The sequence below is a fragment of the Microtus oregoni genome, unplaced genomic scaffold (genome assembly GCF_018167655.1).
Source record: "Microtus oregoni isolate MIOR12 unplaced genomic scaffold, Mior012 000053F_ref0000044, whole genome shotgun sequence".
Taxonomy (NCBI): domain Eukaryota; kingdom Metazoa; phylum Chordata; class Mammalia; order Rodentia; family Cricetidae; genus Microtus; species Microtus oregoni.
The window spans coordinates 9,491,303-9,505,255 of NW_024543829.1; the positions used below are offsets into that span (position 1 = coordinate 9,491,303).

The 13,953-nt window shown below is 53.1% G+C and overlaps 1 protein-coding gene across 2 annotated transcripts in view; it reads left to right on the plus strand.

The window, feature by feature from the left end:
• Positions 1 to 1,167: 1,167 nt before the first annotated feature.
• Ncald (neurocalcin delta) overlaps positions 1,168 to 13,953 on the plus strand; it is a 345,789-nt gene continuing 333,003 nt past the window's right edge. Inside the window, exon 1 of one of the 2 annotated variants that reach the window (XM_041637607.1) lies at positions 1,168 to 1,232. The gene's annotated coding sequence lies outside the window, so the exon portion shown is untranslated. Of the gene's footprint in view, positions 1,233 to 1,424; positions 1,682 to 13,953 lie in introns of those variants that run through there. The other variant, XM_041637606.1, reaches the window with a different exon arrangement.

The following is a 13,953-nucleotide window of genomic DNA, read 5'->3' on the forward strand; positions in this document are numbered from 1 at the left end:
TGTGTGTGTGCGTGTGTGCATGTGTGTGCGTGTGTGTGTGTGTGTGTGTGTGTGTGTGTGTGTGTAAGTGTATGGGCAGAGGCTAGGGGTCAACCTCAGGTGTCATTCCTCAGGCACTGTCCACCTGCCTGTCTCTCACGGGCCTGGGACATGCTCTTTAGACTGGGTTCCTTGGCCATTGTGCCCCAGGAATCCGCCTGTCTTCAGCTCCCAGTCTAAGTGCACAAACCCACACCACCTCCCCCTGGCACTGGATCTGGTGGGGGAACTGAGGTCCTCAGGTTGGCCTGGCAAGTCCTTTCCTGGCTGAGATATCGCCACAGCTGGTAATGCCATTTCTCTCATCATAATATGGCTGCAGTCTTGCTAACATGCATGGCCAGGTCACTGTGCTTTCACTGCTCAGTTATTTTTCGCTGAGTTATTTTTGTTTGTTTGTTGTTTTAATTGAAGAAGAGTCACCTGTGTTGCCAAACAGGAGAAGTTATAGTTGCTTTTTCCCGAGGTCATGAGTAGCCAGCGCAACACCCGACAAATACAGGGCACCCGACAAATACAGGGTGAACGAATTGTCAAGACATTTGGGGCTCACTGTCTTCAGATGGAGAGGCTGGCGACATCCAGCAGTGTGAGGGTGTGTAAGGGGCCCCTTCGCTGTCCATCTGTGCTGAGGTTTTGCTAAGCCATCGCTTGACAGAGATATCCGAGTAGAGAACAGGTCAGCGAGAAGGTGAAGCCATCCCACCTCGTGGACATATGGGTGCCAGAGAGGCTTGTTTTTGTGTGTGTATGGCGGTTGGAAAAGGTTCTCGAGGATTCCTTGAACATACTGAGAGATGACAGGGACACCATGCCTACCATTGCAAGCTTGGGAGAGATTCTAGGTTGAATCTGACATCCCCAGCCCTCGAACAGATAACAGATAAACCTTTGGAGAGTGCTTGACTGGAAGCCTGGGTGGTGGGCTGGGGTCCGAGGCAACCCGGGCTGAGGCCGGAGACTGCACCAGGGCAAGGCGGGGCTGCCGCTGCACCTGTGCCTCCCAGCTCCGACTGGTCCCGGGCTGCCGAGCCCCATCCCACGGAGAGGCCACGGCTGCTTTGGGGAGCGGTCGGCGAGAGTGGCTGGGGAGGGGGGCGCGGCTGCGGCGGTGCTGTCCAGGGGGAGGCGGGAGGAGGGAAGGCGCCGCCGCCTCGCCCGTGGCGACACAGACGCTGGGAGCGGCAGAGGCGGTGAGTTGCAGCGCCTTCCCTCCGCTGGCCCGGAGCGGGAGCCGCAGCTGGGCGGGTTAGCTGGGGAGCGACTGGGGAAGAGGCGCTCTCGGGTGCAGCGGGAGCAGGGGATGCAGGTGATCGCGGAGCCCCCAGCACCGGGTCCTTGCTGCTCCTCCCTAGGTGCCACCCACCTTATCAGTGTCAACCCCCACGCCGGCGCCTAGCAGGGACCAGCAAGCTTTAAGTCCTTAGTCCCCCGCCCTCCGCCAGGCTGGTGGCTGGGGGAGGAGAAAGCAACTTTGCAGGGGACCCGGCGTAGCGCGCTGGCTCGAAAGGGGGCGTTAGCGAGCCTGGCGGTCCGGACAGGTCTCGAGCATCCCCAACCCGGACCAGGGGCGTCGGTATCGGTCCGTTGCGGGCCTGCAGAGTCGGCAGTGAAAAACCGCCGCTGGAAGCCTTATCCCGAGGTGGGTGGGTGGTTGGGGAGGGGGCTGAGGACTGCGCCAGGCGCCGCTGGAAGCTGAGGCAGCGATCCGCTGCGTTTTGGAGCCAAAGATTCTCATGTGTGGCCCTCGCGGGGCTGGGGAAGTGTGTGCTGGGAGAGACGCGTTCGAGAGTTTTCAGTGCATACCGATTTATTTTTAGCTTTGGAGAAGCAGGATGTGCAAAGTGGGTTGTATCAGCCCGGGAGGGGCAGGAGGTCTCCTTGTCCGCAGGAAACAGTATACAAGTTTCTCCTTGCAGATGCTTGCTCTAACTTTCATGCTGGGGAGGGGGGGGGGGTGCGGAGGAGAGGCACGGAGAGGGAGAAGACTCCGTTTGACTCTTCCTGAGGGTGGGTTTGTCTGAGGCCACAGGCCAGGATGGCTAAGGGATGCTGTGTCCCTAAACGTCAGTCCCCCACGGAAGATGCAGGTTCCATTCTGCTGGCTACTAGTGTGTCACACAGAAGCTGGGCTGCCAAGGTTCAGCTCTCTGAGAAGGAAACCACACAAGCCTCTGTTCAAAGTTTTCCTGGTGCTGACTATTTGAAAAGAACGTATGGCACCGTGTTACCAGGAGCAGGGTTGCTGGCGCGCACGCTGCGAGGGGGTATTGGGGGGGGGGGTTGGTATGGCAGGCCGAATAGGCAAAGTTCCTGAGGGTTTGTACTCCAACTGGGAGAGGCTTGCGTTTCATGGCCAAGGCAATGATGCCAGGGACTGCAAAGGAAGGCGGGTAGGATGGAGTGGTGGAGAAAAGATGAGAGGGGTTCGCACAGATGCGAGGGTGGGGTTGGGGTAGAGAAGATGTAACTCAGTATCCAGACACCCAAGGCAACACCCCTGTGGACGTTCCCAGCTGGCTCTGCAACCAGACCTGATAGATTTGAGTTCTGTCTCAGACCAGAGCAGCACCTACCCACCAGCCTCCCTTGGCCTCTTCTGTGGTTCCTGACGCAAGAAGGAGGTTGTCGATAGGAAAAGGAGCTACCTCAGGGGTGCTGTGCCGATAAGATGTAGCCCTCAAGCCGGGTGGTTAGGTAGGGAACAAGTGAATGTGACCCTTGCTTATTTTTGTGGGTGTTGATTGATTTCCTTCTTGCCTGAATTGCTGCGGTTGCCTTTCCAGCTGCCTCGTTGCTCCCAATCAGAACCTCCTTGCTCCAGTTCATTCTCCATCCCGTGGACAGTCATTCTGAAAACAAAAATCTAAGCCTGTTTGTCTGGCTGATTTCCTCCATAGGAGTCTCAGAAGCTTTCCAGAAAAAAACCCTGACTCCAAGAACACACACAACCATGCTCCATCTCACCACAGCCTCTGCACCTCCGGGTGCCCTCCTTCCTGCCAACTCTTGTATCTCTTGGATCTTGTATCCCAGATGCTACCACAGGGCCACATCAGAACCTGGGCACACCCCTCCCAGGTGGCTGGCCTTGTTTCATGCAGACACCTCTTCTCACTCTTCACTGTGTCAATTTTCCTGCATGCCAGGACTGGGGAAGGGGTGAGGTGGGGACTCTGGGTTTAGAGAGATGTTTGTTGAATGAATACGTTAATATCAGTCAAGCAAAATTCAGTCTCTTTCACTCAAGCCAGAATTAAATATGGAGAATAATAAAGAGGAGAACTAAACACATCTTTGTACTTAATAATTCATTATCATTAAAGCATCAGAGAGTGCTGGAGATTCAAGAGAGGGAATGCCACTTTAGTTTTCCATGTGTCCTTTCGCTCTCTCTTCCCCTCCCTCCCTCCCTCCCTCCCTCCCTCCCTCCCCTCCTCCTCCTCCTCCTCCTCCTCCTCCTTCTTCTTCTTCCTCTCTCTCTCTCTCTCTCTCTCTCTCTCTCTCTCTCTGGATCTTAAGTAGCCCTAGCTCCAATTTGTTTTGTAGCTGAGGCTAAGCTATGGACTCACACTTCCCCCTGCTTCCGTACACCACATTCTGGACTCACAGACATGAGAACCACGCCAGTTCAGAGGCACCATTGTGAGAGCCAATTATGAGATTCCAGCTGTGAGAGGCAGATGAGCCACCTCAAACTCCTCTCTGCTTAGCTCTCCCATAAGCCTGGCCATGGGGTGGAAGCCTGTCTCGCAAGCTTGAGAAGGGTAGGGCCATGACCAGCCTGACCCTCTAGTCCAGTGGTTCTCCACCTTCCCAGTGCTGCAACCCTTTAATACAGTTCCTCGTATTGCAGTGACCCCCCCCCCACAACCATAAAATTTTTCGCTGCTACTCATATTCGCCACTGTTATGAATTGTAATCTGCTGTGTGACGTCCCCCCTCCATGGGGTCATGACCCACATATCGAGAACCACTGCCGTAGCCAGCCCCCCCCCCCCCCCGAGAGTATGGTTTTCTTCTGGTGTGGGTCTCAGTGACTCCGATGAAAATAGGAAACCTCCTGTCCTTAAATCTCGCTATCACTTTTCAGGTGATCTGATTGGCCGTCTCGGGGTCAGCGTTCCCAATATTCCACTGTTGTCCACAGGATCCTGCAGGGAGCTAAGATGGTGCCTTGTTCTCCGTAGCCCTCCAGGCTGGCTTCAAGGCTTAGCAAGGAGCTTTAACCAAAAGCTACGTTTTCCCGTATTTAAAGGGATGTGAATAAAATCAAGCACAAAGAAGAATGTTTGGTAGAGATTTCCTTCTTCGTGGAAAAACTTGGCCAGCTGCGAGGCTGGAGCCAGACAAGTGGGTTTCATTTTGCATGTCATCTCTAATTGATTGGTAGTGACTGCCTAGAAAGATGGGGCCAGGCTCAGCAGGAGAGGGGGCTGTGGTCAATTAGTGATTTCTGTCAGGGAATGGGATTAGGAGGTGGTGACAGCGTTTGTCCTCATTCTTCCCATCCTGGAGGATGTCATGGGAGGACAGCGGAGGCAGAAGTCAGGGACAAAGCGTGGGATCCCTGCACGAAGGCAGGAACTTTCCCCTGCAGTGCTGAACAGACACCACAGATAACACATTTTCTGGGAACCACGTGTGTTTTCATCTTTGCAGAGCTTCCCCCACCCTTGAAACATTAAAACTTTCTCTTTAGATTTATTTATTTAATCTTAAATAATTAAATGTTTTCCCGCATGTATGTCTGTCTCCTGCATGTGCGCTGGGGCCTGAAGAGGTGTGAAGAGGCGTTGGATTCCCTGGAGTTAATGATCGGCCTGAGTTGATTCCTTGTGATAGTGGGGACCAAACCTGGGTCTTCTGAGAGAGCAACAGGTGTTCTTAACCCTTGAGCCATCTTTCCAGCTTCAGAAAACCTTTTAATTTTGTTGTGTGAGGAACTCCCAAACCCCGACTATTTTTCTATTTTATTTTACTTGTATGGATGCTTTGCCAACGTGTGTATGTGTAACATGTGTGTCAGAGCCCCTGGATCTGGAGTTGTGACTCCAGCTTTGGTAGCAGGATCTAGTGTCTGGCCTGTTTTGATTTGTTCTCTTGGAGCTAGTGGCATTTTAAGCTCCTTGTCACTGTTGGAGAGCTGGAGGAGCCCTTACACAGTTGGGGTTTATGTCCAGGGAGGAGGGAGCTCCTCCCTCAGCACTGCTCACAGTGGCTTGCTCAGGTGTATTATCACATCTTAGATCCTGTTTAACTACTGAGCCAGAGGCTGAGGGGCAAGGCTACTTCTCTTATAGAAAGCCGAGGTCACCAGGAGACAGGGCCCTGAATCTTGGACTGCACACAGATGCCGTCTAGACTCTTCACAGACACCCACTGTCTAGACTCTTCACAGACGCCGTCTAGACTCTTCACAGACACCCACTGTCTAGACTCTTCACAGATGCCATCTAGACTCTTCACAGACACCCACTGTCTAGACTCTTCACAGACGCCGTCTAGACTCTTCACAGACACCCACTGTCTAGTCTCTTCACAGACACCCACTGTCTAGACTCTTCATAGACATTCACTGTCTAGACTCTTCACAGACACCCACTGTCTAGACTCTTCACAGACATTCACTGTCTAGACTCTTCACAGACACAGACGCCGTCTAGACTCTTCACAGACACAGATGCTGTCTAGACTCTCCACAGACACCATCTAGATTCTTCGCAGAGTTCCCCTCTCCAGATAAGGATTGGCAGGCTTAGCATTCAGCAACTTGCCCAATGTCACGTGGCTGCAAAACAGTGGAGTTTGGGGTTGAAAATCACAATTTATGCACTTGGAAACACACACTTATTACTTGTGAACAAAATGTTTAAAGGGAGTTTACTCTGGATCCAACCTCTCTGTTTCTGAAAAGATGGCTCATCCACTTCAGTAAATAGAAAGCATCTCCTGGCTGGAGAAAGTGAGGGAAAGAAGACAGAGCCCCCTCTCGCTCCCCGGCTGGGCTTTTACTCACGCCCTCAAAGGAACTCCCCGGCTGGGCTTTTACTCATGCCCTCAAAGGATGATTCAGAGCAGTTTCGAGCATGCTCAACACTGTGCTGGGTTCTCAGGATACAGGCCGAACTGGCTCTAGTTCCTGTGTTTGTCACTTTGTGGTGTCACCAAATACCTAACACGGGTAACTTTAAAAGAGGAAATGCGTATTTTGCTTCATTTCTGAAGGTTCTGCTTAACCCTGGGCACAACACTGTGGGAGTGTGTGGCAGAGACTGTTCACTTCTGCACAGGCAGGAAGCAGAGAAGGGGCTAGGGACAAGATGCCTCCATGGGCCCACCCAGTGATTCACTTTCTCTAGCTCGGTCCCTCCCAAGAAAATTCACAGACTCTCCACACAGCCTTTCCAGCTGCGGACCTGCACCTTAACATGTAAGTCTGTGGGAGACCTTTGCCATTCGAACAGTGCCATCTTCCTCCTTTTAATTCATATAGGGAAGGATCATCACGAGATTGGAGTACGGGGCAGGGCTCATATGATGGGGACAGCGACCTTTTATTTATGGTAGCCCCAGGAACACGGCTTGTGCACTAGGTGAGGAAAAAATATATATTGAATATATTAAAATCATGACTAAATGTAATCAGTATAAAACTTGCTATTTTAGCCATTTTAAGGGATGAGTTTTGTGTCACTGAGCACATTTGTGCTACTGTGCTCTCCCCCGAGCCCCTTGCTCTTTCTTAACTGAGGTTCTGGGCTTATTCAGCAGCCTTTCCCATTCTCCTCTGCCCTCTGCCCCTGACTACTCCTTCGTCCTTTCGTTCCTCTGAGACGGAGGACCTCAAGGACACTGTGCCCTTGGCACTGTCCCCCACACTCACCTTTCGGACAAAATGCCCCCAGGATTACCACGCTGTGACAGCTGTCAGAATGTCTTTCCTTCTCAAGGCGGAATGTACTCCATCACCTGCATATGGCACCTGTGGCTGTCTGTTTGTCTGTTGCTGGGCACAGGTGTGTCCGTCTGTCGTTGTTGTGCACAACACCACTATGAACACAGCCGTGTAGGTGTGTGTTCAAGTTTCTACTTTCAGTTCTTTTAGCACTCAGAACTGGAATGGTTGGATCACATGATAGTCTATATTTAATCTCCTGTAACTTCCATGCTGTTTTCCACGAGGCCTCCATTTCACATGTCCTCCGGCAGGGCAGGGCACGAGGGCTGCAGGTTCTCTCCAGCTGGCCATTGTTTTCTTCTGTCCTCACGGGTGTGAAGGGTCGTAGCCTTGAAGGCAGGTAGGAGCAGGGACAGACCTTTGAAACTGGTTCTGGAGACGTGGGGAGCCACTGGATGTTTGTGACCCCGAGAACAGCATAATCAGAAGTCTCCTGACAGGGAGGGGAAGAGAAATCAGGCTGCAGGAGAGGGAGGGGCTTTCTCTACACCCGTGTGACCGAAACCTGGCCATCTCTGTCCTGTGTGGTACTGAAGTTGGGAAGGGAGGTCAGCACGGCACTGTGGTATTTTCCTCAGACATGATGACTAGTTGTTCACGGTAAATACCTACTTGAGTCTTAAGTGTCAATTCAATTATTCCGGCAAACTCTATCATTTATCTACTAGGGTTCCATAATGAGGCACACTTGAAGGGTGGCAGGGACGGAAGCCAGCTGAGGTCGATGGACTGTTTACACAGGTGTGGGTATGGTGGGTGTGTGTGTGTGTGTGTGCGTGTGTGTGTGTGTGTGTGCGCGTGCTCGTGCATTCTACCCAAGGGGGCTGCCACAGCAGTTTCTGGAAGTGCTTTGAGAGTCAAGCTGATGGGAGAGCATTTCTCAAGGAGCAGAGCAACGCTCTTCATCCTTGCAGAGAGGTCCGTAGTCCACGAAGTACCGGGTCACTCTTGTTTCCACTCTCTACTCTCCTGCCTATGGCACCTCCTAAGTGGCTAAACTGCCCTGAAGCCAGGGGCCAAATGGGCTTGGGACCAGGGTGCGGCTTGTAGGGCGCAGAAGGTAGGAGGGAGGCAGGGCACCCAGTGGTGGAGGGACCATTGGTAAAATGGCCATGGCCCAGTGAGCAATCCCTTGGACTGGGGCTGGGAGTCTCGTAGACAATGGGAGCAATAGGGATATTTCTCATTCTTCCAACTGGCTCTGGAGTGGCAGTCTGTCCCTAAACTCCGGTGACCTTAAGTCTGGTGTGGTCCTGGTAGGTCCCCTACCCCTCCACACCCAGGCATGGCTGAGGGCTCCACAGCCTGAGCGAGCTCAGAGGAACTGGGTATTAGCATCACCAAGGGCTCCTTACTCTGCATTGGGGGAGTGGTTAGTTGCATTCTGGGATGAGATTGAGGCCCCTGTGCACTTAAAACGACAGCCTTAGGTGACTCAGAGTTCCCAACCCTGCTGCCTACAAACCTGAGGTCGTACACGAGGGACGGGGCTGAGGCTTGTTCCTGCATCTGTGGGACAAACTGCCGCAACTGGGCACCTCCACACGGTAGACACCAGTTCTTCCACAGCCGCGGGAGCTCTATGTCCAGAGGCAGAGGTGTTGCTGGGGGCCCCGTCTCTCTAGGTACTCAAAGAGAATCCGTTCTTTTAACTATGATTGATGTATCCATTCCTGTTTGTTTACTTAGAGATGGGGCCATCCTGTGCTTCTGAGGCTGCTCTTGAACGTGTGGGATGAGATGCTCCTTAGTTTCTGAGCTGCTGGGACTCCACCAGTGTGACATGTGTGTTACCACGCCTGGTGGCTTTCCTCTTTTAGTTTCTGCTGGCTGTGGGTGTTCTGGGCTCTAAACTCTGTCTTCCTCTCCTATGCGTCCCTCTCTTCCCTGACCCATCCTTAGGACACTGTCGTGGATGCAGGGCCCATTTCAGCATCCACATGGCTCTTGTATTAGTTTCCTTATTTACAGCTATAGAGACTCCCCCTTTATTTTATCTTTTTAGAAATAAATGTTAATGTTCTCTAGTTCTGGGGCTTAGGACATAGTTTAGGGGTCTCCATTCTGCCACTAGACTTGGGGTGTACTTGCCTTTCTTGTGACCCTAGATTTTATCTCCCTTCTAGATCCTAGAACCTATCATTCCTTATTTCTAAACCGCACGGGGGCGGGTGGAGGGCTGACATAGTTAGTCTGACCTTCAGGAGGCCTCTGCACTCAGCTTTGCTGATGGCCCAGAGGGAACAAAGGGGAGAGGCAGCAGACACTACCTGCCTAGGGCTTACCCAAATGCTTTCAGAAATGCCACGAGGGAACCTGAGGGCCACAGAAGCAGGCCAAGCTTATGTTTCTCGCCTTTCAGAGAACACGGCTTAGACATGTTATATACAGGGGCAGTTGGGTCCTCAGCCAGACTCTTACCAAGTCTCAACACTCCCAGCCTCGGACCTGGATGCACCAACGACACAAGGAAAGGTTCAGCATAGCTTTGTCCTCCACCTGACTATTTGACAGGAGTTGCCCATCAAATGAGCTGTAGCGGGCGCTTCCACGCCAGGGCATGAGTGACTGTGGCGGTGTGCGCTGATCGTACACCAGGGAAGAACCCAAAGCCGTTCACTGACTTCTGTTTCTCTCTTGGGGGGAGGCTAATTTTGTTTTCTTCAACCACTTTGCTATTTGGCTTTGAATGAGAGGAAGGAAAAGAAAGAGAAGCAGAGAACAAAGAGGTGAGACCCCACTCCATCTTATCCTGCCGCATCTACAGCATCCTCGTTATTCTGACCAAAGACACTTGGAGAACTGAGTTTCACCAGCTGAAGAAAAGGTTTGCCTTACAACAGCAGGCCAGCTTCATAATCTGGAGGGTTGGAAAGAAACAAAAATGAAAGACAGAAGAAAAAAGAGGAAGTTCAAGTTGGTGCTAGGAGGGTAGTCAGCTTGGAGCCCTGTTCTGAGCGTGGGCCTGCACTGGCCACCGTGAGGCTGGCCAGGCCTCTTATAAATGCTCCCCATAGTGACACCCTTCCACACGGGATACCAGCTGCTTTTGACACCTTCTTGCTTCCTAGAGGGTGACCAGCCAGCCTATTTCGAGCCCAGCTCCTCTGTGCACTGAGAGGCAGTCTCCATCAGTGGTCTCAGTAGTGATGTCTGTCTTCTGCTCAACACTGGGCCCAGCGGGAGATAGAGGGGCGAGGGGGGGGGGGTTTCTCTCAGTCCTTCTGATGGCTGTTGTCCTCACCTGCCCTGCTGTCCTTTCCTTCCCCCTACAGCTCCTGCTCTGCCCTCCTCACCTCCTTCTACAGCTCCTGCTCTGCCCTCCTCACCTCCTTCTACAGCTCCTGCTCTGCCCTCCTCACCTCCTTCTACAGCTCCTGCTCTGCCCTCCTCACCTCCTTCTACAGCTCCTGCTCTGCCCTCCTCACCTCCTTCTACAGCTCCTGCTCTGCCATCCTCACCTCCTCCTACAGCACCTGCTCTGCCATCCTCAGCTCCTCCTACAGCTCCTGCTCTGCCCTCCTCACCTCCTCCTACAGCACCTGCTCTGCCCTCCTCACCTCCACCTACAGCACCTGCTCTGCCCTCCTCACCTCCTCCTACAGCTCCTGCTCTGCCCTCCTCACCTCCTCCTACAGCACCTGCTCTGCCCTCCTCACCTCCCCCTACAGCACCTGCTCTGCCCTCCTCACCTCCTCCTACAGCTCCTGCTCTGCCCTCCTCACCTCCTCCTACAGCACCTGCTCTGCCCCTGCCCTCCTCACCTCCCCCTACAGCACCTGCTCTGCCCTCCTCACCTCCTCCTACAGCACCTGCTCTGCCCTCCTCACCTCCTCCTACAGCTCCTGCTCTGCCCTCCTCACCTCCTCCTACAGCACCTGCTCTGCCCTCCTCACCTCCTCCTACAGCTCCTGCTCTGCCCTCCTCACCTCCTCCTACAGCACCTGCTCTGCCCTCCTCACCTCCCCCTACAGCACCTGCTCTGCCCTCCTCACCTCCTCCTACAGCTCCTGCTCTGCCCTCCTCACCTCCTCCTACAGCACCTGCTCTGCCCCTGCCCTCCTCACCTCCCCCTACAGCACCTGCTCTGCCCTCCTCACCTCCTCCTACAGCTCCTGCTCTGCCCTCCTCACCTCCTCCTACAGCACCTGCTCTGCCCTCCTCACCTCCTCCTACAGCACCTGCTCTGCCCTCCTCACCTCCTCCTACAGCTCCTGCTCTGCCCTCCTCACCTCCTCCTACAGCACCTGCTCTGCCCTCCTCACCTCCCCCTACAGCACCTGCTCTGCCCTCCTCACCTCCCCCTACAGCACCTGCTCTGCCCTCCTCACCTCCTCCTACAGCTCCTGCTCTGCCATCCTCACCTCCTCCTACAGCACCTGCTCTGCCCTCCTCACCTCCCCCTACAGCACCTGCTCTGCCCTCCTCACCTCCTCCTACAGCACCTGCTCTGCCCTCCTCACCTCCTCCTACAGCACCTGCTCTGCCATCCTCAGCTCCTCCTACAGCTCCTGCTCTGCCCTCCTCACCTCCTCCTACAGCTCCTGCTCTGCCCTCCTCACCTCCTCCTACAGCACCTGCTCTGCCCTCCTCACCTCCTCCTACAGCTCCTGCTCTGCCCTCCTCACCTCCTCCTACAGCACCTGCTCTGCCATCCTCAGCTCCTCCTACAGCTCCTGCTCTGCCCTCCTCACCTCCTCCTACAGCTCCTGCTCTGCCCTCCTCACCTCCTCCTACAGCTCCTGCTCTGCCCTCCTCACCTCCTCCTACAGCTCCTGCTCTGCCCTCCTCACCTCCTCCTACAGCACCTGCTCTGCCCCTGTCCTCCTCACCTCCCCCTACAGCACCTGCTCTGCCATCCTCACCTCCTCCTACAGTTCCTGCTCTGCCCTCCTCACCTCCTCCTACAGCTCCTGCTCTGCCCTCCTCACCTCCTCCTACAGCTCCTGCTCTGCCCTCCTCACCTCCCCCTACAGCACCTGCTCTGCCATCCTCACCTCCTCCTACAGTTCCTGCTCTGCCCTCCTCACCTCCTCCTACAGCTCCTGCTCTGCCCTCCTCACCTCCCCCCTACAGCACCTGCTCTGCCCCTGCCCTCCTCACCTCCCACTACAGCACCTGCTCTGCCATCCTCACCTCCCCCCTACAGCACCTGCTCTGCCCCTGCCCTCCTCACCTCCCCCTACAGCACCTGCTGTGCCCACTGCCATCCTCACCTCCCTCCTACAGCACCTGCACTGATCCTACCCTCCTCACCTCCTCCCTACAGCACCTGCGCTGACCTTCGTTCTTCTCAGCAGAACCAAAGCACAATCCTTGAAGTCCTGCCTCGTCTAATGGACTCAGAAGCTCTGGACTGGGCTTTGACCACACCTCTTGCTAATGCAGAGCAGGAAGTGAAGCTGTTATGATGAGTGCTTTTTCAGGACCAGCTTCTGGGCAGGGCTGGACAGTCTGGTCGCATGCTTCAGCTTTACATTACTGTAATCAAACATCTGGATAACCCATTTAAAAAGGAAGCAGGCGTATCTGGACTCATGGTTTAAAAAGGAGGCAGGCATATCTGGGCTCATGGTTTTGGAAGTTTCGGTCCATTTTCATGGCCGTGAGTCCGTGGGGAGGCAGCGTGATGTGCTGGGAGTCGGTGACAGAGGAAACTGCTCCCTTCTTGGTGGCTGGGAGCAGGGGGGAGGGGGAGGAAGGGGTTGGTCTCAAGATCTCCTCCAAGGGCGTGTCCCCAGGGACTGCTTTCCTGGATCTGACTTCCAGGCTCAGTAGTGATCATGTATCATGTTGGAGATGAAGAGTGTTGATTGGTTAAGCGTAAGGTGTTCATGTGATTTAGCCTTCACCTCAGGACCAGTTTGGAAGGGAAAGGGACACAGAGTGACATCCAAGGCAGACGATGCCATAGTCACCTGGATAAGTGGGACAGAAGAGAGTTTTAAATAAGTTTTTAAATTTTGTCGACGCACTACGCTTTGGTCTTAGTCTACCTTTGGTTTATGAAATAGACTTTAAAGAGTGTTTTATTATTAGCAGATGTGGGCACGTGCATGTGGGAAGGTGTGCACGCCATGGCATACCTGAGGAGCGCAGAGGGACCGTTACAAGACTGGTTCTCTCCTCCTATTTTTATGGAGGTTTCGGAGTTTGAACTCAGTCCTCGGAAGGCAACCGCTTTGACCTGCTGAGCCATCTTCCCAGCCCAAGTATTTTTTCCCTCATTTAAAACACTTTATTTTTTTTCACTTTTTGAGATTATAACACAAATACACTATCTTCTCCTTTCCTTCTCTCTGCCCATCGCCCCCTAAATTACCTCCTGCTTGCCTTCAAAGTCATTGCCTCTTTCTTTAAAACATTTTGTAAACGTTCATTCATTTTTTTAGTGTGTGAATATGTGAGTGTGTGTGTGTGAGTGTGTGTGCACTTATGTGCCACAAGGCACAGCATAGCAGATGTGGGGGTCAGAAGAACGTATCAGTCTCTCCTATCACGTGGGCTCTAAAGATTGAACTCAGCAGGCAGCAGGAGCCTTTATCAGTTCAGCCACCTTGTTGGTCCCCAAATATTTGAAAGAACATTTTTCTTAACAGATTGTTGGCCCAAAGTTGAGGCAGTAATGGCTTTATTACCTCTATCTTATTTTGTATGTCAGACTTGTTCTGTGTCTGGCTGGCTTCTCTCCATGTCTCCTGGTGACTCCACCCTTCTTCATTCCGGTGTTCTCTTCCTGCCCAACTATTGGCCATTGAGTCCTTTATTATATAGAGACACCTTATGATCTTACTAATGTACACCTGTTACTTATTAATGACGTTTCTTTCTGTGCCTACTCTTTCTTCTTCTATATATAGTCTTTTAATTAATATATTTTATAGTAGTGATAATTTTTGTTCAAGAGGTAGCAAAAATAGATTTAGATTTATATATGCTTTTCTAAACACCT